We start from the raw sequence: 26549 nt of genomic DNA on the forward strand, positions 1-26549 counted from the left end.
CCGCTGAGTCCGTACCCATTTTTAAGAAATTGCTGAAGACATATCTTTTTCGGCAGCATTTAATCCAGTAATACTAACACTTCTCTCTTCTCTATTCTAACAAAAAAAAAAAAAAAAAAAAAAAAAAAAAAAAAAAAACTGTACGTTGGATTGTACTGTGAAGGGTCATAGCACTTACATACTGTTGGTCTACTGCTAGTTTAATTGCTTCTATTGTCTCTCATTTGTAAGTCGCTTTGGATAAAAGCGTCTGCTAAATGAATAAATGTAAATGTAAATGTACTATACTTGTGTACTTACTTTTTTTTGTAATAAAAATTTTAAATACGAAAAAAGAAAGTGTCCTATTAAAAGGTGATAACGGATGCGTTCCTTAAATCCACAAATTTGTTGCTCTAGCACTACATATCACCATTATTTGGAATTACTTCAGTAAAAAGCTCAATTTTGGTTGAGGGTACCTAATTTATTAGTGCCGGTAGATATCATAATCCCCATTTGGCAGCGCATTGTGGCGTGTATAAGCCTGTGTGAGAACAAACGTCACTGCTCAGGTAGAGATGGGATTGATCCAGCAGTGGGAAACACAATCAGGGCTAGGAAGAGGTATTTGCCGTGTTATTTTCTATTTATTTAAAAATAGTATTACAGAATTTATTAATTATATTTTACTTGAAGGCAGGGCTCCTCAAATCTGGTCCTCTGCAGGGCATTGGCTCTCCAGGGCAAGATTTGAGGAACCCTGGGCTATTTCTCAATATGCGTTCTTATCTGTACTTGTGTTTGAACTTTGCATACTTGGTATTGAGAAACGCATTGTGATTTTCTAGTGATCCTGAAGACCTTGATTAGTTGGGTCAGGTGTATATGATCAGGATTGGAGCTAAACTCTGCAGGGTGTTTGCCCTCCATGGCAAGATATGAGGAAGGTATGGGAAGGGACCATCCTGGTGGTGGCGGGGAGGATGGAGGTGAATGTTGTCGTCAACATCTGCAAACTCAGTGTAAGTACCGATCTTTTATAATACAAGTATTAGAACACAATTGGATAGATGAGAAGGTAATACGGTGAGTGACATAACAATTGAGTCTTCCCGGCAGAACGAACTTATGCTAAAGCTCTCATTTTAAGGTTTATACATTTTTTTGTTATGTGCTTTTACCATTTTCATTCTTATATATATATATATATATATATATATATATATATATATATATATATAGTTTTATTTTTACTTCAGTTTTATTTTTAGTTATTTTAAAACGTTAACGTCTTATTTTATTTCAGTTAGTTGGAAAGGCAACATTTCTAGTTAAATTTTTTCAGTTTTTTTTTTTTCAGTTTTAGTATTAGTTCAAAATATCAATGCTAAGAGGTATAGCTGACATAAACTACTCCCTAAATGCTTAAAGGGATAGTTCAACAAACTAACTTTCCGTCATCATTTAATCACCCTCATGTTGATCAAACCTGCATGACATTCTTTTGTAGAACACAAGATATTGTGATAATGTTGGGACGCAAACAACATTGGATAATAGGCTTGCTGCGGTAGTTGATGTTACTGGTGTTACAAGGTGTTTACATTACTTGTTACAGCAATTAAATTACTAGGCCACCACGGAACTGCCCCCACTTCAATTGAATAATGGACGCTACTATTATAAACTGAAAGCGACTGCTCTGCTCCATACAGCACGAGCTGCAGAGTCACAGCAATGGGCAGCAGGAGTCAGATTTCACTTATCACGTGATGAGTGTAAGGAGAGATGACTGACAGGACGATGGCGGAGGATTCAGTGTGCAACATTGGCAAATAGCTTATCTTGTAAAATGTTTGAGGACAGTATCGGCGCTTCCTATACACAGAGTATGTGTGATTGCGAATTCAAAAGCGAAAGTAAAAAGCGTCCGTGTGTATACCGATGTCGCAAGTTTATATACCAATGTGAAAATGTCCTCACTGACATCCCTACTGGATAATGTTGACATTCTTTGGCAATTTTACCAATTTCCCCCCCAAAATATCTCTTTCTGTGTTCCTCTAGTCTAATGGAAGTAAATTATGTGGGTTTGGAACAGCATGAGGGTAAGTAAATTGTGACAGAATTTTCATTTTTGGGTGAACAATCACAATAATTCTAGTAATATCATTGCTTTGTTTTGACATTTTCGTTTAATTTGTGGGTTGATTCACTTGCACTATTTCAACCATGCTGTGTGCAATGGCACCATCAATCATATGCTAACAGATATATCACATAGATTACAGCTTACTACTTAGAGCTATGCTCGTGTAAACCAATTTCATCAGCTCAATCACGCTCCGCCAGTTGATGTAAGGGCTGATTGCAGAGTTCCCTAAAAAGCGTGTAATCGCCTGCAGAATGTCAGAAAATTCAGAGGCTGAAATATTGTTGCACATGTTATGGTTTATGATCTGCTGTGAACAACCCAATCATCAAAAGATAAAATATGATGGCAATAATAATTGCGGGATTGAATTACAATAGAGCCTCCGGTATGAAATGCATGTTAGCCAGCCTTACATCTATCTGATCTCTCAAACTTGTAGTTACTGTATGTTAAGTCAGGTCTGCTGGATTCTGTGTTATATAAATGAATTATATAAATGAATATCACTTCCACCAACATTAGCGCATTTGTGTTCAGTTTTGTTTTTCATTTGCACCTTTTCTTTGTGAGTGATCTCTACTGCCAACAATAGTCAATACCAGACACACAGCGAATGATGCTTCATTGACCACTGCTTGCTCCTCTACCAGTCATATTTTAACATTTATTCACATAACTAGTATTATAAATACTACGTAACTAGATATTTGGTACTATACATACTTGCATTTATTGTAATGTGTCCCTTGTCAGAGGAGAATGGGCACCCTCAGTTCAGTATGGTTCCTTTTTAAGATGCTTAATATTTTTTGTTGTGTCCACTACCATAATATTTATAATATACAGCCTACATATTGTGAAAAGAAGTAAAACAAAATAAATACAATTATATTCTGGGTGATAAATTGACATTTCTGGGCAGTATTTCCTCAATATTAAAGCATTTAAATTAAGATGCAGAGTGATGTTGTCTATTTTGAAACATTCAAACTGATGCAGAAATGTAATCTATTCGGAAACAATTAAATTAAGATGCAGCGATTTCACCTATTCCTGATCTTTCATGTTGTGAATGTCCGAGATAACCACGACAATGCTATTTTCAGCACAGAGATCTGCAGTCGTGGCTGATATAACAATGTGCTGATCATATTAGAGTCTGCTTGACATACAGCGGGTCAATATGTTTCACAAAATGCCTGGTTCACAGCTTTTACTGCTGAACGCTATAATATCTTTGCATCATGCAGGATTCGTGTCATTACCCTTTAAATATAGCTGAGTCATGGACTAATAATGCTGTCAAACCAATCTACTAATCACTGCTGATAAAACAGGCATTATGCAACAATTGAAGAGGTGAATCAGCTGTCAGTGTTATTTTTCAGCAGACCATTTCTAAAGATCTGATGAACACTGATGAACCAACACATGATGTCGACCTAATATGTTGTTGTTCCTCCGCGTGCTGCCAAAACAGCACTGACCCACCAAGGCATGGACTCTACAAGACCCCTGACCCTGTGGTGGAGCCGCCATGAATTGAACTTGTTGGTCCAGCACATCCCACAGATGCTCAATTGGATCAAGATCTGGGGAATCTGGAGGCCAGGGCAACACCTTGAACTCCTCACCATGTTTCTCAAACCATCCTTGAACAATGTGTATAATGGCAGGGTGTATTATTCTGCTAAAAGAAGCCTCTGCCATCAGGAAACATCATTGTCATGAAGGGGTGTACTTGGTCTGCAACAATGTTGTCCCACAGTGCATCCTGGTGCCATCGCTTCCTCCAGGTAAACAAAGCACACGTACACGGCTGTCCATGTGATGTACAGTAAAAGAAAACAGGCCAGGCAACCTTTTTCCACTAGTCAAAAGTTCCAGTTCTGACGCTTGCGTGCCCATTGTAGGCGCTTTCGACGGTGGACGAGGTCATCAGGCACTCTGATTGGTCGGTGGCTGTGACGCATTCCTCCCATAACCATCATTAATATTTTGTGTGACTTGTGCCACAGTAAACCTTCAGCCGTTGCCCTCACCACTTCTGACCGGGAGAAACCCACAAGCCTTGCCATTGCAGAGACACTCTGATCCAGTCACCTTGCCATTACATCATTTTTAACACAAGGTGTACACTGTACAGTATGTTAATACTACTAGCCCTTCTCAAATTTTCTCAGATCTTTATTCCTGCCCGTTTTTTCCTGCATCCAACACATTTATGTAGATATTTAAGTATCTACCCAGACCTTAATGTGTGGCCTTGTCAGGAGATGGTCAATGATATTTGCTACACCTGTTTGACAGTTAATATACTGTAGGTAAGACCTGGCCTAGTGTGTGTGTGTGTGTGTGTGTGTGTGTGTGTGTGTGTGTGTGTGTGTGTGTGTGTGTGTGTGTGTGTGTGTGTGTGTGTGTGTGTGTGTGTGTGTGTGTGTGTGTGTGTGTGTGTGTGTGTGTGTGTGTGTGTGTGTGTGTGTGTGTGTGTGTGTGTGTGTGTATTGTCACACATATTGGATCTAGATGTGACAATCCTGGCTTGACTCTTGCACATTCATTGATTTCTTTAAGCACACTTTGCATGGCCGTATTGTCTGATATCATTTCAATAATCGATTTGCACAGATCATGAGCTCTTTCTCCAAGTGAGAGGGATATAAAAAATATTGCATTATTTTTTACACGCATTGTGATATCCATTCCAGAAAATATCAACATTTACTCAGGCACTTTACTGGCCAATGCACATAAAAGTCAAGTTCATAAATGCTTATTTCATTTATATTTCAATACAAAATAAACGCATTACAGCAGACGGTATGATCTATGTATTTCATTCTAAGAAACACTTTAGATGTGAATTAATTTATTCAAACACTAATGTGAAAATGAGGTAAGTCTTTTGAGAAAGAAGACGAATCTTAAAGAAGTCTGAGATAAATAAAATAATTTGCTTCTTATCAGAACCTTACTTAAAAACCACCAAACAAAACCATTCCACAGAGAGACCTCCACAAAAGCATCACTAGTGGTTAATTAAAACCCTCATCCTTCCAATAAGCTTAGAAACAGACTCAAATGAACTGGAGCTTCACCGACTCGTGGAAAAAAGATTCATGAGCACACTTAGTTTGCAATGAAAAAGATATGGGGTTTGCTGCAGCTGATTTATTTTCAATGCTGAAGGGTAAACCGTTTGATTATGTAAACATCTTCACCTCAGTTCGCTCACGAATGCTGCCGACATTCCTCAAAAATGCAGTGAAGAGCACTGCAGCAAACGGCAGCCTTGCCCCTTTGCACTGTTCTCCAGGCATTTGCATTTTCCCTTCCTTTCGTTCCTTTGCAGCCACCCCACCCGGGAATGCAACTGTATCCTGATCTGAAGAGAAGCCAAACTGTTTGTGTGGGAAACCATGTTCCAAGCGATGCAAGGCGTCTATTTGAAGTCCGACTTCAAATACGTGAGCTTACACATTATGTGGGAGTGCTTCTGCAAATCCTTTTTCTGCATGTAAACAATTTGTTTGGCCACATTCACATATATTACGTTAACGGAAAAACACACATTTCACGGTTAGAAAAACTCTAACTCTAAAAAAGACAAAACTGCAACAAAAGAAACAATCTAAATACAACTTGACACTTCCCTTTTCTATTCATTTTCATATTTTGACCATTGATGTCTCAGTTTTCTGTTGCTTGAGTGGTGATGCTTGAGATTAAATGTACAGCTGAATCATGAGGTTACAAGACCTTTTTTTTAAAGAAGCAAACTGTATTCAGCCCAGCCTTGTTGGACAGAACAAGCTAAAAAGTTTATCTTGATCTTTAAAAGCAAAAATATGTAAAGGAATAATTCACCCGCACATGAAAATTCTGTCCTTATTTACTCACCCTCGTGTTGCTCCAAACCCATACACAGTTAGTTTTTCTGTGGCACACAAAAGGAAGTTTCTGAAGAAGCTCTTTGAACATCCATAAAAAAGGGCTCCAAAAAAGACTAAAAGCACCACACAAGTGGTCCATGACTCATGCACTACATTTAAAGCTAAACAATGGCTTTATGTGAGGGACTGAGTGAAATGTAAGACATTACTAAACTATTAAACATTCATTTTATTTATTTTTTATTTTTTCAACTATGATAAAACGAATGATTCTTGAGCACCTAATCGGCATATTAGACTTATTTTCTGAAGGATTATTTTACACAAACATTTTTTTTTAAATATTTAGAAAACAGTTATTTATATTAATACACAGTATTACTAATTTGGATTAAATAAATGGCGTCCTGGTGAGCATGAGAGAAAAATACCTGAATACATATTAGATATATAAAGTAGGGCAGTCAAAAGATTAATCGTGATTAATCACATCCAAAATAAAAGTTTGTGTTTACATAATATATGTGTGTGTACTGTGTATAATTATTTATATATATAAAAACACACACAACCATGTATATATTTAAGAAAAATTGGTTATATTTATATATAAAATATTTATATATAATATAAATTATATAAATGTATATGCAATTATTCCTTAAATATATACATGAATGTGTATGTATTTATACATCATAATTCTACACAGTATACACACATATATTATGTAAACACAAACTTTTGGATGTGATTAATCACGATTAATCTTTTGACAGCCCTAATATAAAGATTTGTTTAGTTTAGATTTGTTTATTAACATGAAACTCACAATCCTTCACAGCATGAGGGTGAGTAGATGATGACAGAATATTTATTTTGGAATTAACTATTCCTTTTAATCTTATTAAATCTCAATCAAATCTCTCTTGCTGCATAAAGCCTTTCATCACTAAACTGTTAATGAACTAGGTTTAATTTACTGTTTGTCTTATTAAAACACCCCTTCAGAGACTTCAGAGGGTTGAGTTGACTCACATTTCAAAAATTATATTTTAAAGATCATGAAAAGAAATGATTTATTGCCCTGGAAGCTCATTCTGGAATTTAATATCGCACCTGATACAACATTATGCTGATCTATTATTTTCCTTCTGCCAGAACGGGGCAGAGCGCCATGTGATGCTCTTTCAGATTTATCAGTTAAATGTGCTTGAACTGATAAAGCAGCCAGATTTATCTACTCGAGAAATCACTGTTCGCTGTAGTAAATGCTCATTTTAGCAAAAGGGTGTCTGTACAGTTAACCCAGTTTAACAGAGACACTTCTCCAGCGATAAGCTTCAAAGTAAGTTCTGAAATTTAAAAAAAAAACTACTTTAAATCAGCACTAAAAAGAACAGAACTGAACTTGAAAGAAAAGGCGTGTAACCTACCAAACCAGCTTCCGGTTCAAGGCATAAAGTTCAGGCCGTTTTATGTCTAAGAGAACACAGAAGTGCTGACACGGCCAGATGCTGCTAGTTCCTGGCAGGAGGACAAAGCAACCCATAAAATAATTGCACATCTTTGCAATGTGATATCCTTGTAGCTTCTCAGCACCTATAAAAGAAGCGTATACATTGCCATAGGGAGGCTTCTGCTTCAACATATCTATTATAGTGCTCCATATGACAGTCAGGAATTAAGGAAGACAAAAGATGACTGTGCGACCGTGTTACTGTATCATAAATTCAGTGCCGTAGCATATAAATAATGCAGCATTCATTTCCTCGGACATCCCTTATGTGGCAGATTTTTTAAACTAATGTTCCAGGGACAAAAGAGAGATTTCATTATGTGCACTTGTAAGGGTTACAAAAAAAGAGAGAAAATATGATATAAAACTAAAGTATTGTGTGTGTGTGTGTGTGTGTGTGTGTGTGTGTGTGTGTGTGTGTGTGTGTGTGTGTGTGTGTGTGTGTGTGTGTGTGTGTGTGTGTGTGTGTGTGTGTGTGTGTGTGTGTAGGATGTCGTAAGATGTCGTAAGATGTCGTAGGATGTCTCTGCTGTGCTTTGGAATTCAATCCCATATTGGGACTGCTGCATATTTAATTACAGTATTTTATTTTTTTTAAACATATGGGCCATATGGGAATGTCTTACTTGCTGAAAAACTGAGTTACTGTGCTTTTTTCTTACATCATTTACTTGTATGCGTTGTGCATGATTCATCCAAATAAGAACTATTACAGTATATTCAAATTCAACAACTATAATTTAGAAAAAGTTGTAACCGGGCATGCATTCCAGAGTGGGCCATTGTTCTCGCAGTGCCTGGTGAAAGAAGCGAGGTCTGAGCACATTCTATAGAATATGAATTAATACCAGGGATGTTTCCTGCGAACCTTGCAATCACTTCACTGTTACACATTCCAAAAAGAAGGATGCTTTGCCAGGAAGCATTCATCACTTAAATGAAAGGGTATAATCTTCTCCACACTTCCCTCCAACAAACTGTTCATTCTTTTAAGATTAATCACTTTCAAGAACAAAACAAAAAACAAAAAAACAGACAGCAGCAAACGGAAGTAATTACAAAAGGTACAGTATTTTCAAATTCAAAATAAAAATAATAACATAAGCAAGCATAGCAATACATTTCAAAGAAACTAATATTTTTCTATTATTTTAACGTTTAGAAAAGCATATTAAGGTAAACTGACAATTTGTGCTAGGAAATTTCATTTGTAAAAAAGGAGCAGTAGGCTAATAGCCTTTTTCGAAATGAAATGTATAGTATAAAGGATCAAAGCTATTCATTCTCCCTCAAATGGATTGAAGAAGTAACAACGCAGTGATCAACCAATTACTCTCACATATCCTGATTTTGAGGTATCTCGTTGCAACTTATTCTGGCTACTTATACAGGAAGAGATCACCTGACCAAGATGTAAAGTGATTTTACATGCCATTCAGGGAGGGTTTATTTGAAAAGAAATATACCACAATAAGCTAAATGTGTAATGACAACCAGTCAGTAATGATACTGATTCAAGTTTCACAACCCTTACAGCAAAACTTGCTTCATTTCTAGATGGACAAAAAAGTCAATGTAATTCAGTTTCATAAGTAGTCAGAAACTCACATTCTGTAAGTCAGTATCAGACTGAATCAAACTGATAAATGTTTATGAATCTTTTTGAATTATTCATTAAAAGAACTGTCCAATAAGAGTTATTAGCTTGTGAATCGGACTAGACTGATCACGCACGCTGTAAGTTTCTTATTCACAAAAAAATGGCTTTGTTATGATGAATTGGACTACATTGAGAATTTTTACTCAGAAATTGCTAACAAATCTCACAATTATGAAGAAATGACATATAACACATTGAATTAAACATGAAGTTTAGTAGAAAGACTGAAATAGTATTTATGTACAATGTATTCCAATAATCTCTATTTACAACACTGACAAATCTTTTTGCAGTGTACAATTTTGCCTGTAATACATAATTGTACATAATCAGATGTCAGGAAACAGAATGCTGAGACAACCAATCAATGAGTAACTAAAATGAATCGGTTTCCTCAGACATACAGTACACCAAATAAGTGTGCCGTTACAATACTTTTATGTGCTTTTAAAATGTAAGTGCGTTGTAGACAGGGCTTCATCGCCCTATCCATCACAACAGAGATGTTCACTGTGGGGTCACTGAATTGCTACTAACAGCAGGGCCATTTTCTGCAGCACACCAGGAGCTCTAGCATTTCAGAGCATTCAACTCTGTCCAAGTGATCTGCCTCTAAACTAATCTAGAGCAGCGGAGTACACAGATGCACTGCGGGTCTGAGCTCGCCCCTCACTGTCCCACATTCCCACCGGAGCTCCAGCTCTCCTCCTGTTTGCTCTGGCTGCTGTCGTCTGTTGGTTTCTCAATCTGTTCGGCTGGACGGTTGGATGGCCAGCTATCTCTCTCTCGCTGTCTCCTGGCTCTAAAATACTATGGCATGTGAACTGAGTCTCAGACCCCTGCGGTGATTAATGCAAGTGCCACTGTGTAGATAAAGAGGAGTTAAGCCAAATATGATGGCAGGACTCATGCCACCTCAGCCAAACTCAACACAGGTCTTTCCACACTGACATTTCGCTCCGTTTCTCTCTCACACACTCACTGAGGAGAGATGGTGCACTACAGAGGCTAAAAGATGAATCAATTTGGATTAATCCAAAGGCAAGATCCTTTCAATATTTCTGATTATTCCTCAGCTCTCTGGAATACTTGATTATGACTGGTCAATCGCAGCATTCGGCAGTATGATGACCACTAAACTATATTTAACCATTCATCTGTTTATCACACACACAAATAGCAATGTTTGTAATTGACCTGGTGATTAATAAAAAGAAAGTTTGTGGGTAAAAAACACACCGAATCATGAGGGTATGGTAAAATATCCCTAAGGCAGTACATTTTAGTAAACCCTAGCAAAACCAGGGCCTCTAACCATATGGATACATGCCTAGGGGTGTAGAGGAGTAACCGTGAAGGGCTGTATAAATGTTTTCAAATAGCAGGAGACGTAGCAATAACCAAAGATGGTCTTCCAACAAACACAGAAAAAGAGATAAAAGCCACATCATTATTTTCAATAAAGCAACAGATGTCTTTATGTAGCTTCACAGCAGTACTGTCGAACAAAACACCACATAAAATGACATTTCTGCATTATGAAGATGTCTAATTTTATGCCTCCAATAATAAAGGGGAAAACGCTCAGTACTATATGGCCTCCTACATGCTACATGTTAATAACGTAATAAATCTGAATCTGCCGTTATGAACTGTCTTCTCCTACAGACCAATGCCTAAAACAAACTGGCATGGCGCATATGCAGTCTTAGGCTACATTCTGTGTTACGCAGAAAATTTCTCCTCCAAGGACACTGCAGCTCTGCAGGCTGGCACGTCTCTCATTTGGGCCACGGGTCTCTGAGAGATGCATTACCCGGGCCTCGAACACTCCACACAAAGCAATATTAGATTCTCCGGTTCCACTCCCTGCTGCGCCTCTAATCTGATTGCAGTGTCACCACACTTCCCCATGTGCCTATTAGATTGACTTACTCAATTTGATAATGTGAACGAAAGAATATGGAAGACATAAAGGTATTTGATCATCGCAGCCGAGATAGGGAGGGACGTTTCGGTTGAAAACGGGAAAAATAAATTTTGGCTCCACAGAAGTCATGCATGTTATGAGCTTTCGTCGAGTGCCGGGGTGGAAGGGCGGGTGAAGAACACGAGTGCGCGGGGTTTCATTTTGCACGTCGAGATTTCTCATGCGAGTCATTAACAGCAGGTGATAAGGTAGGAGTTGTGGGGCTCTGCTTAAGAAAATGAGTATCTAATATTGTGTTTACACAAAAAACAGACGCAGTCTGAGGAGGGGGAGCAATACATCGGAACTTGATCATCTTTCGCCCCTTAGTGTACTTTTAAGAAGTGTTCAAAGAGAAGCTGGAGGTGCATGCAAAGAAGAGGGAAGTGCTGGAGCATCAGGATGCAGTAAACTCATTGACGACTGATTATCTGCTGTGGGATATGGCGCTTTCATTTCTTCACTTCATGGCCTGTCTTCCGTGAGCTATTACACCTGTCGCCTCTGGCTTTGTGATCCACCCCTCTTCGGACACTGGCCAAGTCATAATGCAATGGAACAAATCCAGATTTATGGATTTCTGAAGCAAGTGGCAGGTAATCATACTTTAAGAGGGGATGTAAAATGATCTATTTGAGGCCTGAGATAGTTTGTTCACAGTAAAATTAGAGCTATCAATTTGTGCCCTTGGAGTGCCAGACGGTCATTCGGTTCCCTGAAAAACCCGCTGCCATGATGTGAGGAGGTTGTGGGAGGTTGCCAAGGCAGTTTGGAGTGTTTTTCAGGGGCAATTACACGACACAGTTTTCAACTAAAAACATTGTATGCGTTTTGGCCGTTCATTTACATGACAACGATGTTTTCGGGGCTAAAAACACAAACCTACTGAGTTTTTGAAAACGACATATGTGTGTAAAATACAAAAACGCGAATTTGTGTTGAAATTTAATTGAAAACAATGATGTCATGCCCATGCGCATTACATGTTTAGTCTATAGGCGCTTCATCTTTCTTTACAAAGTGACCTCGCCAACTACTGGCCTGGCATGAATAATACAGTGTTTTTTTATCATTTTATGTGAAAATAAAAACAAAATTTAAAAGTAAAAAAAAAACACATCAAGGAAAGAGAGACACATACTTGTATTGGATGTGTTAATATGAACGGCTGCTCACTGATGCCTCTACTGGCCAAATTCTTCATCAATTAGATCCCTCTGCTAGGCTGAGTTTCATTACTCTTTCTAACAGTCCTCACATCACAATGGACCACCCATTCCAGACTGACTCATTCCTCTCTCCTCACTACCAACATCTTCCTCCTAGAGACTTGTAATGACAGCCTGATATAAGACAGAACTCTCATAGAATCAAGATTTTTACAAGAAACAACCATCAACTCACCTGCAGTGTGTGTAAAGACCCAAAATCAATGGTAAATGTCAAAAAGCGATCTGTAGAAAGTCCCAAACAACTACTGTTTCTATAAACATGTGATGAGGCAATAGGGGTGCTTTATGCTCTTCACTACACTTTCCCGCTCAACTATCCAATCAAATGAATAAACTTAAGGCAAAATTACTATAAAATCAAAGCATTACTTTTATTAAATACATGGATTCTGGTCTCATTTGATGGCACTCAAAAGCTGGCCAAACTTACTCACGAAAGATGGAAGTACAAGTAACTATGGAGGGTAACAACACTTCAAAAAGAAAATGTGCACAACAAATGAATAAATACAATAAACTCCAAAAGAAATGACAAATTTCCTACACAGCACACTAAATGCACGAATACACAGCAAAACTATTTCCACGCCACACTGGTGTATGAATCAAAGTGAATATCTTCCCCCTCTTAGTTACAATATTGAAAACTGTAGACAATGACCTAGCATTAGTTCACAAAATAAACCATATAAAAAAATACAACTGATTAGTTTCTGGGCCAATAACCAAACAAAAACAAAATATTAATGATAAATCAGAAAACAATAAACTCTTTGATAATAAACAAAAATAAAGGTAGGGAAAACAGTGATCAGTTGCACAGGACGAATCGAACTCTTAGTTGCCTTTTGGCTGATTTCAGAAGCCACAGGAAGTACAACAACCGTTAGTATCCATGGCTCATCCAGCTCAACATAGCCAACGTGAGGGCATTTAAAGCAAGTGCAGTGTGCAGCAATGGTAATTCAGTGTCCAGCACTCATCCAGCCAAACCTTATCAGCATTAGGGCATTTAGACCACACGTCTAAAAACAAACCAACAAAGCTTGTTCTTCCAGCGACCATGCCAAACAATTCAGGCACTGCAACCATTCCACTCATAGAAAGTGGCATATTTAAAGGGAAATTACACCCTCTGCGGATACCCTCAGCAGCGCCCCCTATTGACTTGGCTACAAACAGGTAGCATGTTAATTTAGCCAAGTCAACTGGGAGCAAATTCTTACATTCCTTGTCAAATAAAAGAGTATTTAAATGGTTTACCGTAGTACAACTGTAAAATTACAAAATAAATGTTTTGTAATATCTTCATTTCAAACGATAAACCATCAATCTTTTTCATTTTGGCAGAAATGCTTCTTTTCATTGCCAAAACCCGATTTATATCAGCTTCTCAGTACGTATGGAAAAACTGAGCTTTTTGAAAATGCTTTCCGAAGAGGATACATTTGTAAACACCATTTCTGCATTGTAGTGTGGACTGGGAAAACGGAGGTATTTTAAAACAATGACGTATGTTTAGTCATGTGATGAATATTGAACCGATAGGTATGTTTATACAGCTATTGTGCCTGTTATGTGCTATTCACTTTCACACTGTTGCTAAAAATATAATTGTACACTTTTCATATTACAGTCCTGCAAAGATGACATAACATTTACTCGCAATTGCTGTCCTGTGGCAAAACATGAGAGAAGTTGCGTTTTAGATCAAACATATAATGGAGATTGAGTGTGACCTGAGCGCATCAGTGAATGGTAAGATATTTGCTAAATAAAACGATTCTGGCAGAAGAATAGCATGAGAACTTTATTTTGTATTGTCCATCTGTATAATCTCAGTGAGCTTTTATGAGGTTTTACGCATGCGCAGTAATGCGAACCTAGCGTTCTCCGACGTTTTAGTGTGGATGAGAAACTTTTGGAAAATGCTTGAAAACACTAGTGTGGACGGAAAGCGTTTTGAAACGAAAATTCAGTTTTCAAATGTATCCAGATTAATGTAGGCATAGCCTCAGCAATGAAACTGAAGAAAAATAATGATTCCTCATGCCGGAAAGCTGTCAAGGATGGGAAGAAAAAACAGAAGTTTGTTAACTGGACCTCAAAAAAACCTCTGAGAAGCAGAAGGCTAATTATTTCTAAGACTCTAAGGGATACAACACTCGAAAGCACAGCTCTCACCCGTCCTGTGAATAAGATGGAGGGGGGAAAGGTCATAGCAGTGGACAATGAGACTTCAGCATTATTCAAGTCAGAAACACACAAACGGTGGAGGGAGTTCAATGCATCGGCTATCAGATGCTGTTGAACTTGGAATTTATACTGCGGCCCTTTTTTATTTGTAGCACATATCTCCGTCAGCGGCTGCGTGAGGAGATAAACGAAGCTGCGGCGGGCTTGTACTCGGGACATTTTAATTAGGTGCTCTTTAATTCACGCTGACCCTCACTGAACTCTCATCAGCCAGCTGGCCCGCTGATAAGAGCCTGTCACTCACGTGGCCTCGGCTCACGGCGGACTTTCTTAACACAGCTCAGCTCTGGATCGCAGCAGAGAGCAGGTAAAACACAAAGGCAGGAGACGAGTTCAAATTCCGTTGTCTTGCTAACCGAGAGCTGATTTGAGCGGCGGTGAAATAGCTGCAGTGAAGCAGGGACATCCATTATTCAATTAAGAGTTCTGAGCTTAATGTGTTTGTGTGCATAAAACAATTAGATTCACAATTGATGAAACGACTCTTTCTCCAGCCTGCTGCCTCTCACCACCCATATGCTACACCATTCAGGACTTCTATCTAGAGAGAAAGGCTTCAACCAATTGGAAATGAATGACAAAGGCGGTACCGAACCACCAGTGCCAACCTTCACGGTACACTGCCAACTAAGACCCTCTGGATCGGCACTATAGCACCAGGCCATAACAACACAGCTGGCCTCATCGCCAACTCATCTTCTAAATCTGCTGTAATATGCATACAAGAATAACTATGTTTCCAGTCCAAACCAAGAAATACCTCATATTACACATTTTAATCAATTCAAGTCCATTTCACGTTCATAAATAGTTTCGTGCTGTAGATATTTTTCAAGTGATTTTACTGTCACAGTTTGTATTATTGAAGTGCCAATCTTACTAATAACTATGCCTGTAGAGCTTTGACAGCCATATACAGGAAACAAGATAAGCTACATGACAAAAATATGGAAACCAATTCTAATTAACAGGTTTAGCCCCTTAATAGCAATAAAGAAAAAAAAATGACATGACATGCCAAAGACACCTAAATATGATGATCCCCTTGTGAGAAACCCCTTTATCAGAATATAAAAGAGGCTCTTTTTTTAAATGGGTCATCGGATGCCCATTTTCCACAAGTTCTTATGATTCTTTAGGGTCTTTATGTAAAGTTTGTAACATACTTTGGTTAAAATTCCTCAATGGTTGTGTAAAACAACACCATCTTACCTCCTCAAAAACAGCTCTGTTCACAGCGACCCGTTTCGCTGCATGTCTCTTTAATAAATGATGAGCACTGCTCACCCCACCCCTCTCTTCCATGGGGGGAGTCGAATGGCTGAGGGCGGAAATATGCTAATACGGGACAATCCGTCAGTGGCCGTGGGCGGAGCATAATCAACATGACATCATATTGCTCAGAAAATCCAAACACTTGATTATTGAGTGTTTAGGCTTTGAGGTAAATGGATTTTTTTCATTGTATGGTTGTTGTGTCCACACACTGCAAAGACACATTTATATGCAAACACCGTATAAAAGTGAATTTTGCATCCGATGACCGAAATGCATACAGATTTAGATCATACAGTGTGAAAAAATACATATATGTACATATAGTAAAGTTGCTTTACTATAAGATTAACATATTCAGTTACACAATTTTCATAGATTGAGCCTTGGGATGCCTCAGCACAAAAATCCACATTCTCTCTCTCGTTCAAAGGCAGCAGGAAAGGCAGATAAGGTCTTGAATTCAAACATTTCTGGATACTGAATTCTTAAACAGCACTTGAATATCACTAAAGTGCTGTACATGTATCAATTTGTCCTTTGAGCGGCTAGAGGTGAAGGTTCCGCTCAGGATCTGTGCTTATTGCATAGGGGTCTTTCTAAATTCTAAACGCATACACGATGTGTTAGAGAGTGCTGTCTGCACGGAAAGCTGTAAGTGAATCTACCTTATCCTCACATAACCACGCTGACACGCACGGCTGACTAGGCCTATATATTTCCTCTGCAAAAGACACAAACAACATACCCAATAATTTAATTTCTCCATCGATGTGTGATGTGTGAAAAACATGAATGGGTCGGCCCTCAGACCTAAACGATTTTGTATTCCTCTGGTACCGCAAAACAGCTGGACATTCTCAAAACTAGAAAGACAAATATTGGAACAACTTTGCACACATTGCTGTTCAAACAAGAGCAAATCGTGCTGAATACCAATGCGGCCCAACTGATGCGGTGCCAGTCACGATGAAAGCCGGAGTGCGGCCCAAGAGAAACTTTAGCAGAGCCTCAAAGTATAAATTTGTGTCACATGCACACAACGCACACTGGCTTTTGTTTCAAATCCTAGAGTGCAACTTTAAAGGCAACATAGACGAAAATATAGATGGATTAATTATGATGTTATAATATAATTAATTATGATTAAAACTAAATGTTTTTTTCTGCACAATATTATAGTATTGTTTCATGTATGAACCCCCGAAAAAGCATTTTCAGGTCAATTCAAATAGCGCAGCACTTTTTATAATATTGTTTTCCAATAAATTGCTTGTTTAATAATTAATATTGTGAAATATTATTGCAATTTAAAACAACAGTTTTCTATTTTAGTATATTTTAAAATGTAGTTTATTCCTGTAATGGCAAAGAAAGAACAGAGTTTATTTGAAACAGAAATCTTTACAATCACTTGACTTTTGATCAATTTAATGCATCCTGGCTGAATACAAGTATTATTCTATTTTTTGCTTACAAAAATATACACAGATGGTTTGCAATTAATAAAATAAATAAACATTTTTTAAATCGAGATTACTGTCTGACATTAAACATGGCAGAACAAAACAGCAACAAATATAAATTCAGTAAATGTTACCTTTTTTAATCATGATGCCATAAGACATGTAATTTTAGCCCAGTTGTCAGACAGCATTGTGTATTCTATCGCAGAACAGAGAGTGGTGGACTTTCTGAATAGAGAGTGCTGGTGAGGGAAAAAATATGTTCTGTACATATTAAGGATGCATTGTGCTGTTAGCTTAGAAAGAAAGTTCATTTAAACTCTAAGTTTAGTTAAGTTTAGGTGCAATGTTTTGGTAGGAGGCGGCAAGGCAGCTCACTAGATAGTGGAGCCTTTTTCCCTCTCTTTTTCTCACCTTTAATGATCTAACAACAAAGCTCACCCCTTTGGGGCATAAAGAGCCAACAGCTGTGGAAAGGTGTGATGGCAGCAGTAAAAGAGCGGATTTTACAGCATTCAAGAAGAGTCAGTGAACTCAGTCACTGTCGGGCCACATAGGGCATCGCAAACATGCCCAACGCTCACAGACATCACAACCCTTTACCAGAGCCCAGCAGTCGTTTACCCTGCTTAGGTCAGCCGAGTCCTCCCTCCCTTCCCTTGTTTCCTCTCCACTGTGCCAGCAGTTTACAAAGTAATCTGCTCCTGAGCAGACAAGCATCAGTGAGGCTTATCTGAAGCTTTCAGGTGTGCAGACTGGAAGTGAAGACGAAGGGAAACTGTGACTGCGAGGGAGACAACGGTCATGAATACAGACACATAAATATGTTTATTGCATCAGCGCAGGAGCCGCATGAAAACAGAGCGAAACAGAATCAGCCCAGTGTGGACAAGCTAGAGAGAAGGAGATCAGCACAAAGACACGACTGCTCAGAAAGGAAAAAAAGGGGAATTTTTTTCCCCAAGAACAATCGCTAATAAAGATGTAAAAGGGTCAAAAACAGTTTGTGATCATAATAGGGCTGAGTGATGCAGAAACAATATTCAATGTTTTACATCAATATTTCTTTGATAATATTCGAAAGATTGTGGTAAGTAAATTGAAACTTTCAAGTGGCAGTAAAGTAATTTATAATGTTACAAAAGATTATTTCTATCAATTTCAAATAAATGCTGGTCTTTTGAACAGTCTATTCATTAAAGAATCCTGAAATCTTTCTTGAACAGAAAATCATCAAATTAGGTAGATTGCTGAAGGATCATGTGACAGTGAAGACTGGAGTAATAATACTGTTGATTCAGCTTTGCCGTCACAGAAAATAATGCAATTTTACAATAACTTAAAATAGAAAGCACTTATTTTAAATTATAATAATATTTCACAATATTACCATGTTACTGTATTCTGATCATAGAAATGCCATAGTGAACATACAGTAAGAGACTTCTTTAAAAAAAAACTCATCCCAATCTTGATCGGTAATGTACATTTAATATCTTGATATGTAATCCCTCTACAGTTTTTTATTAAATCAAAATCATTAGTAATCAAGTAACTGAACACAAAGAAGAATTCTATTTAACATTAACAGTGATTATTGTTATTATTTACAGACACCAACTGAAAAAAGCACATTACATCGGTCATTATGACAACTCATGTTATACAATAAATATTGCTTAATTTTATATCAACAGCAAACTCATTGTGAATGTATTGTGAATATTCACGTGAATATATCACCCAGCCCTAGATCGACTCACTCACTAAAAAAACATTAATTTCAGAGTTAGTCAAAAACACATATTATCACATCCCATACAGGATGTATTGTAAATGCTGATCAGTCCTAGCCTAGAAATCTAGACGCACCCTAGCGGCAGCAAAATGTATTTTGCAGCCAGGGCAGGCTAGCAACTCTCCATAGACCTTCTAGCTACAAAAACCTAAATTGGGTCAGGCCAATCACGTCGTGTATAGAGTAGGCGGGGGCGGGCTTAACATATGATGACAGAGAAAGTAAAGAACGGCACTTAAGTCATTTTTAAGAAAGGAAGATGTGTTTGGAGTTTTGCCGACTGGATACGGAAAAAGTTTCACCTTCTTCGTTGCTCTGGTTGGTTGTAGCGCTATCCTATTGCGTGCAGAGGTATTTTGAGAGACAACCGGTAATCCCGCCCCTCGGATTAAGCCGTGTCTATGGAGAGTTGCCAGACTAAACATCTTGATGTAAGTCTGGCTTGCCAGGCTAGATCAGTCCTGTTTTGGCCGGAAAATGTAGACCGATATGAGCAGCTTTATAAAAATTGTGCAAAAAAACAAACAAACAGAAACCTTCCTTCCCCTCAAAAACCCTTCACAACCAGTCACAGGAGATACATTTGAGATGCCATTATTAGCGGGTGTAAACAGGCCAGTAAAACCCATATGCTTCAACAGCTGAGAAAAATTGTTTAGTAGTTGTAAATATGCATATAATATAGTTTTATTACGTGACTTGTGTGTCAGATCAAAAAATTAACAAATTGAAGTAACCATTTAAGCAGACAAAGAAACAGTTTGTTGCATTGGAAGCCGCAAGGCAGCAATTATTTTCCAGTCTTGCCAGGGCCGACCAGCTTTCTCAAGTGAGAAGCCAATTATGTTTTGCCTTGGCACTACTTTATGAGGTGTTGCCATTACTAGCTAACGATGTATTTTCTAAAGTTATATCCAATAATGACATTTACACAAAGAGCAGACCGCAGTAGCTACAGTATAGCAGTCCATTCCAGGCAGCAGTGAAACGATGCATCACATGACTATTGGAGCTCTAAGTATGTCAGCAAATCATTAAGTTTCAATAAGTATTGCCAGTTTTCAGCAACACGAGTGATGTGATGGTGACGTGGGCATGTCCGGCACTATAACATAGATAAGAAAAGTATAACTTTATGCAAATGAGCAGTTATGCGATGACTACGGATTGGAGTAAAACATGAAAATACATATAGTCCAATGTTACCTGTAACATTCTTAAAGGGATAGTTCAGCCCAAAATTATAATTCTGTCATTATTTACTCACCCTCTTGTCCAAACGCGTGCCTGTAGGACTTTTTGTCTTCTGTGGTGTGGAACATAAAAGATTATAATACTTTATAAGGTCTCATTTGTTAATGTTACTGTAGTTAATGCATTAGCTAAATACCCATATTTCTTGTAGTATTTCATCATTTTTGTTAATGTTAGGTAATTTCCATTGTTAGTTCATGTTAACTAATGCAGTTAACTAATGTTAACAAATGAAACCTTATTGTGAAGTGTTACCAAGAAGGTATTATAAGCAGTGAGTCAATGTTAACCAAACTGTTTTGGTTACCAACTGTCACAGTTATGTTCAGTTTGTTTAGTTTTCATGGACTTTTAGTTTGTATTCTCTAGTCACGTGTGTTACTTTGTTCGATTTTCCCGCCACTCATTTGTTACTACGGACACAAACTCTATCATCACAGCTGTTCGGATTTTAGTTAGTCACCATGTGTATTTAAGTTCCTCTTGTTCACTCAGTGTTTGTCCGGTCACCGTTGCATTTAGTGTGTGTTGCCCTGCCTGTCTGGCTGCTATTTGTGTTATTCTCATTAAATTTCGTATTAGAACTTTATTCTTCATCTTCGTCTGCCTTCCTGCAACCACCCTTGACACCAACATTCTTCGTCTTTTTTGTGTTCCACAGAAGAAAGAAAGCCATACAGCTTTAGAACAACCTGAGGATGAGTAAATGATGACAGAATTTAAATTATTGGTTGAGCTATCCCTTTAACTTTAAGTGAGCCCAAGATGACACACGGTAATCTAAATGTAAAAATAAATATAATTAGGCTAAATATTTAATATCAACCCATACAGAATAAAAAAATAAAAAATAAAAAAAAATCAAACAATAACCAATATGTACCAATATACTCTACTGTATAAAGTCCAAACACTTTTTTTTTACCAGAAAGAAAGATCAGTTGTGCGACCAAAAACACAGCCACTCAGATACAATCACTGTAAGTGTGAACATGGCACATACGAGCTCTCTGAAGTTCTCTCTCTTTACTGAGCACAGCGGGACATACGCGAGGCCACGGAATGATCCCGGCCCTTCTCTCATATTCCCTCTGTGAGCTTCCTTTTTCCAATAAATCGCTGACTTGTCCAATAACCCCCTTTTGTACAACACCAACAATCTCCTAAACCTCATTTTCAAGCCGCTGAAATTAATTTAAAAAAAAAAATTGGATTTATCTTGTAATGGCTCTGCATTTTAAGGGTGAATTAAGTATGTATTAGGTACACATATGAAACATAATTGAAAATAAGAGACACAAATAAACGATCTGACAGCTATATGCAAGTCAAAATAAACTAGCTGCCATGGTTACTGGAGAACTTTGTGACTCAAGGCAGCTTTGTTCTCCTCTCTCTTTTTCTTTCACCTCAAGCAATAAATCTGTGCTACATTTATAATCACAATAATTCTGGCCAGCTCATATGGCTCTGTGTGCACAACATGGCAGGTTTCCAAACAAAAAGCTAAGTGCTAAAGCGGACAAGCGTTGTTTGCAGTCCGTCATTGTTTCCGAGCCTAGAAAAATGTAATGTCTGTGGTACAATTAAGCACATCAAACACTCCTTCACCTCTCCGGCACATTCATAAATATTCAACGGACAGTAATAGCCATCCACGGTGCATTCAAGACAAACACGGACAGGGCTTCCACACTGCAGCAGGTCTGATTGGAGGGAGCGGAGCTGAAGCTCATTACTAAACATCTCATACCTTTGATCTCCGGAGGCGTGAAGCTCTAATCCACAGGTGTCAAAGTCAGTTCCTGGAGGGCCACAGCCCTACAGAGTTTAGTCCCAACCCTGCTTCAACACACACACACACCTGCAATTTTCAAATTAGCATGAAGGACTTGATTAGCTGATCAGGTGTTCTAAAAAAAAATTAGGGTTGAAGCTAAACTCTGCAGGGCTCTGGCCCTCCAGGAACGGAGTTCGACACCCCTGCTCTAATCCATCTTGAGGCGCAGGAAGTTGATGGTCTAGTAGTGGGCACTCAGATCCAGAGCAATACTCCACATCACAGAGTCCAGTCCACTCGCCACCTTAACCCACCAAACTCTGGGAGACGGACCTGTTGGAAGAGACAGGGAATCAGGTATAAATGCCAATGCATGTGAAGTATCTCCACCTCTTGGTGTGCATCACAAGAGAAAGTTCAACAAAAAAGGAAAATGTAAATATGAATCTTACAAAGCTCTCATCATATAACAGCAATTAAGTGTAATAATACACTGTTTGAGTCAATTTTTGAGTCTCTGCAAATGGTGTGTGTACAACAGCGCATGTGCGAGTAACTTGAGTGCTTGAAAACAAAGTCCACTAGATAGTGCACATGCGCCGCGGCCGAACACGTCTTTCTGCGCACATGGCCTAAGGAGTACTTTGAAAGGCTCGAGCGCTCAACTGCGAAAATTAAGTATACCGGTCCTTTAAGCTCCAAAAAGGACCCCCAAAAAAACACCATAAATATACCATACTAGCCATATAAAAAAATGTATAATACATGAGTTATATAAATATATTATTTGTAAAAAATATAAATATTTATGATCATTTATTTACTATACAATATATCAGAATTTTTATAAAGTATCTTAAAAATAGTGGAACTCTTCAAGGTTTTTTATTGTTGTTGTTCCATTTGGAATTTGAAAAGAAAGATTCCACAATTTATCCTTTTTTGTTGCACAGAAAAAAATACAGCACACTGGTTTGGAACAACATGAGTAAATGCTTACACGACTATCTCTTGAAATACTTGGCACAACCAAATTGGATTCCCGCCCTGAAAAGGATCTGGCATGTTTCGCAATCAAGCAATGAAAATACTTCACACGTCTGTTAAATCTTTCACTTACATTGAGTTATTACATAACCACAAATACATGTATTCTGTAACTTGAAATGACCTTCCACAGTCAATGCTGGAGAAAAAGCACTTTAAATTTAGCATCCGGAGAGACTCTGGCATATAAGCAAGGCTGAGTAATAGTACAATTTATTATTTCATTTCCTTACTATTTATATGTAGCCTTTGGTTTCAAATTGTCCTTGCTTAATCTTTTTCCCTCTCCGCTGCCTCAGCATGACATTTTCTAGCTCTGATGTTTTTGTGCATATTTATCTGTCTGCCATTCAACTTTGTGTTGTGAGGAGCAACATGCGACCTTAAATTTCAATGCCTTAAAAGAAGTACATGTCAAAGTCTCATCTTATTTGTGAATCATGTGGATCTAAATGGATTTGTTACTTGTCCTCAACAGAGAAATCTGATGCTCCTTAGCCTTCTAAACATGCCTCTGCACAATATTGCAAGATCATTTTAAGCTAAATGAGAAAGTAAATGTCATTTACAAGATGAACATTAATGTAACCTCACTGCATGTTAATGTTGCCCTTTCTCAGATGAGGATTAAAACTCTACCTTATGATGACCTTATGATCACAACCACCCGAGGATTCCCTACAGCTCCCGTCTGTGAGATGTTATAAGTAACTAGACTAACTAGAGAGCCAAGCTTACGCAAGTGCCCTCTTACATTTAACATTCCCGTTTAATCAGAGATCTACGTTTATACAGTATACAGTAACAGCTCTTAAAACCCACATGCCATCTGTGGACAGCTAATGGCCTGTATAGTATCTAAACAGTCATGTAATCCAGTCTAACTCACTGCTCTAAAAATACAGAACCTGACTAGCCAATTATGTCAAACTTTTTTTTGTATATTCAATGTTTTTGGTTTTTATGGCAATGACATTGCGTTGGAAGTCATACGCCAAAAACTACAATAACAACAGCAATGTGGAGGAGTTTGCAATAAATATTTGACTAATATACAACATGACAATAAGTAGGCTTTATTCCATGCTGTCATCTCCACTGGTCTAAAAACATGTCTCCATTTATAGGCTATTGTACATTTCTGTTTGTTTTGCACTTGCAACAACACAACCTTGTTTCTGCAGTGACTTTCAGCATGTTTTCTATTACAACATTTGACAAATCGTTTGTCTTACGTGAGAAAGTCTAATAAATTGTTTTGTAGAAATGCGATTTGAATAGGATTTCAACCCACATATGAATGTAGCTCAAATCGCATTTCATGTGATTTTTTTACGTTTACACTCGGCTTCCAATCGGATTTTCGATTGGATTCCAATCGGATATGGACTGACAGTCTGAACGAGGCTTAAAATGTTCATAAAACATTACTAAAAATAAAATATGATATATTAATATAAATGAATATTTAAATATTGTATTTTATATAACTAATTAATACGAAAATTTATATATAATATAAAATAAACACGCAGACAGATATTACTACTATTACTACCAGGCTTGTTAACCAGTATGGCACACAATACCAACACAAAGAGTGTGAGTTATTCTAACTTTTGAAGTAAAAACTAGTTTGACAAATGTTAGGCTTCAACAATCCATCATGCTATAGTTACTAATTACCATATTTATGCACTATGATATTTGGTAGATGGCCCTTCAAGATAATGCTGTGGCACTTTTTTTGTTAGCATTACTCCACACACTGAAGCACAAAATCTCATTAAAATTGAAAAAAGCTCTAATTTCATTTACAAACCACCATATCCTGAGGTACTCTCTTTAATCTTTGACATTTTGTCAGGTCTCCAAGGAGAATCCTAATTGTCCTCCCAAAAAACAAAATTTTCAAAGTTCTTTCCCTGCCCAAAAAAGTATTAATTTGTCTAGATACGTAACTGCAAAAAGATCAGAGGTGCAGATCCATTTAGAAGTTTCGGGGAGACCACGCACACAATCTGATACATCAAATGAAAATTCTCTCACATGAAAACAGTTTAAGGAGATTGAAGGCATAAAGCATGTCCTTTTTCCCCAGGCAGGAGTGAGACAGTGACACCGTTTGACTGCTCCCGCAGTGCCACCTTCCCACACAGCAATGTAGACAAGTGCACTGGGGACTGACTCTCTCTCTCTGTCACCATTTCACTTCCTCTATACCTCGAACCACCAGCGGAAACACATCAGATTCAATGAAGCATCCCGATTGTCCCTGCACTCACAAAAGATAAAAAGTTATGCCAATGGCTGAGGGGCTGGAGAGGAGACGGCAGTGTGGGATGATGGGGAAAGCAGACCATATAATACAACACTATAGAAGTAATGAAGCTGTGATATTCAAGGAGGAGGAAAATTCATGTCCACGCCGCCGTGGGGAGAATCTTCTGGCTGCGTGGGACCATCAAGAATTTATTCAGTGGCTCCACAGTGAATAAGTTAGGATGTTTATTTTGCTAGTCCATTTAGTCAGATTAGTAGATGGAGAGGCTTCATTTCATAAATCAAATGGCTTCCGTTCAATTGGCTTTTTTTTATGCCAAGCAGTTCTGTTAAATGAAGGAAAGCTTTATGAATATGCTTTGACAGGCATAAATGGTGCTTTGAAAGGAAAGTGTCTTTGAGGTTTGGAGATGAAATCAGCTCTCATTCTCCGTGGCAGGTTCTGGAGATGTGCGGTCTGATTGAAGGGATTCAGAAACACTCCTGAAATGTCTTGGGGGCGGGACCGGGGAGCCGTATTATCTACTGAAGAACATGTCATTCACTGTCTGACTAGTAAACATTTTGTTTCCCCAATCAAACAGTTTTAATTTACAGATATGTTCATTAGGCTTCAGAAGCAAACTCTTATGAAGGCAATTAAGTTAATAGCTGTAATGGGGAAAAATCCTGGCTGTTGTCGTGTTGAATAATACATTGGTATTCATGCTGTTGTTCCACTTGAAGGGGATTTAAAGCAGATTACATTTAATCTAACGGATCACATTTGCCTGTTCCTTATCAAACATGCAGAATGCATTAGCATTGTCTCAATGAAATCTGCGGTTTCTGATTAGACAAAATTCAATGCAGCTTTATTTGACATATACGTTCTGCTGCGGTAATTTAGGGAACATACTGTAATAAGTGACTGTAAAAAACGTATTAACACAGCGGTTCACTACTGGTTCAGCTTTAGGAAAGTTTTACATTGAACATCA

General features: G+C 38.0%; 1 protein-coding gene across 1 annotated transcript in view; it reads right to left on the minus strand.

The window, feature by feature from the left end:
* grik4 (glutamate receptor, ionotropic, kainate 4) overlaps positions 1-26549 on the minus strand; it is a 321677-nt gene that overhangs the window by 214588 nt on the left and 80540 nt on the right. Inside the window, exon 2 of the mRNA XM_079610819.1 lies at positions 22213-22572. The gene's annotated coding sequence lies outside the window, so the exon portion shown is untranslated. The remainder of the gene's footprint in view (positions 1-22212; positions 22573-26549) is intronic.

This window comes from Phoxinus phoxinus (genome assembly GCF_949152265.1).
Source record: "Phoxinus phoxinus genome assembly, chromosome: 4".
Classification (NCBI taxonomy): domain Eukaryota; kingdom Metazoa; phylum Chordata; class Actinopteri; order Cypriniformes; family Leuciscidae; genus Phoxinus; species Phoxinus phoxinus.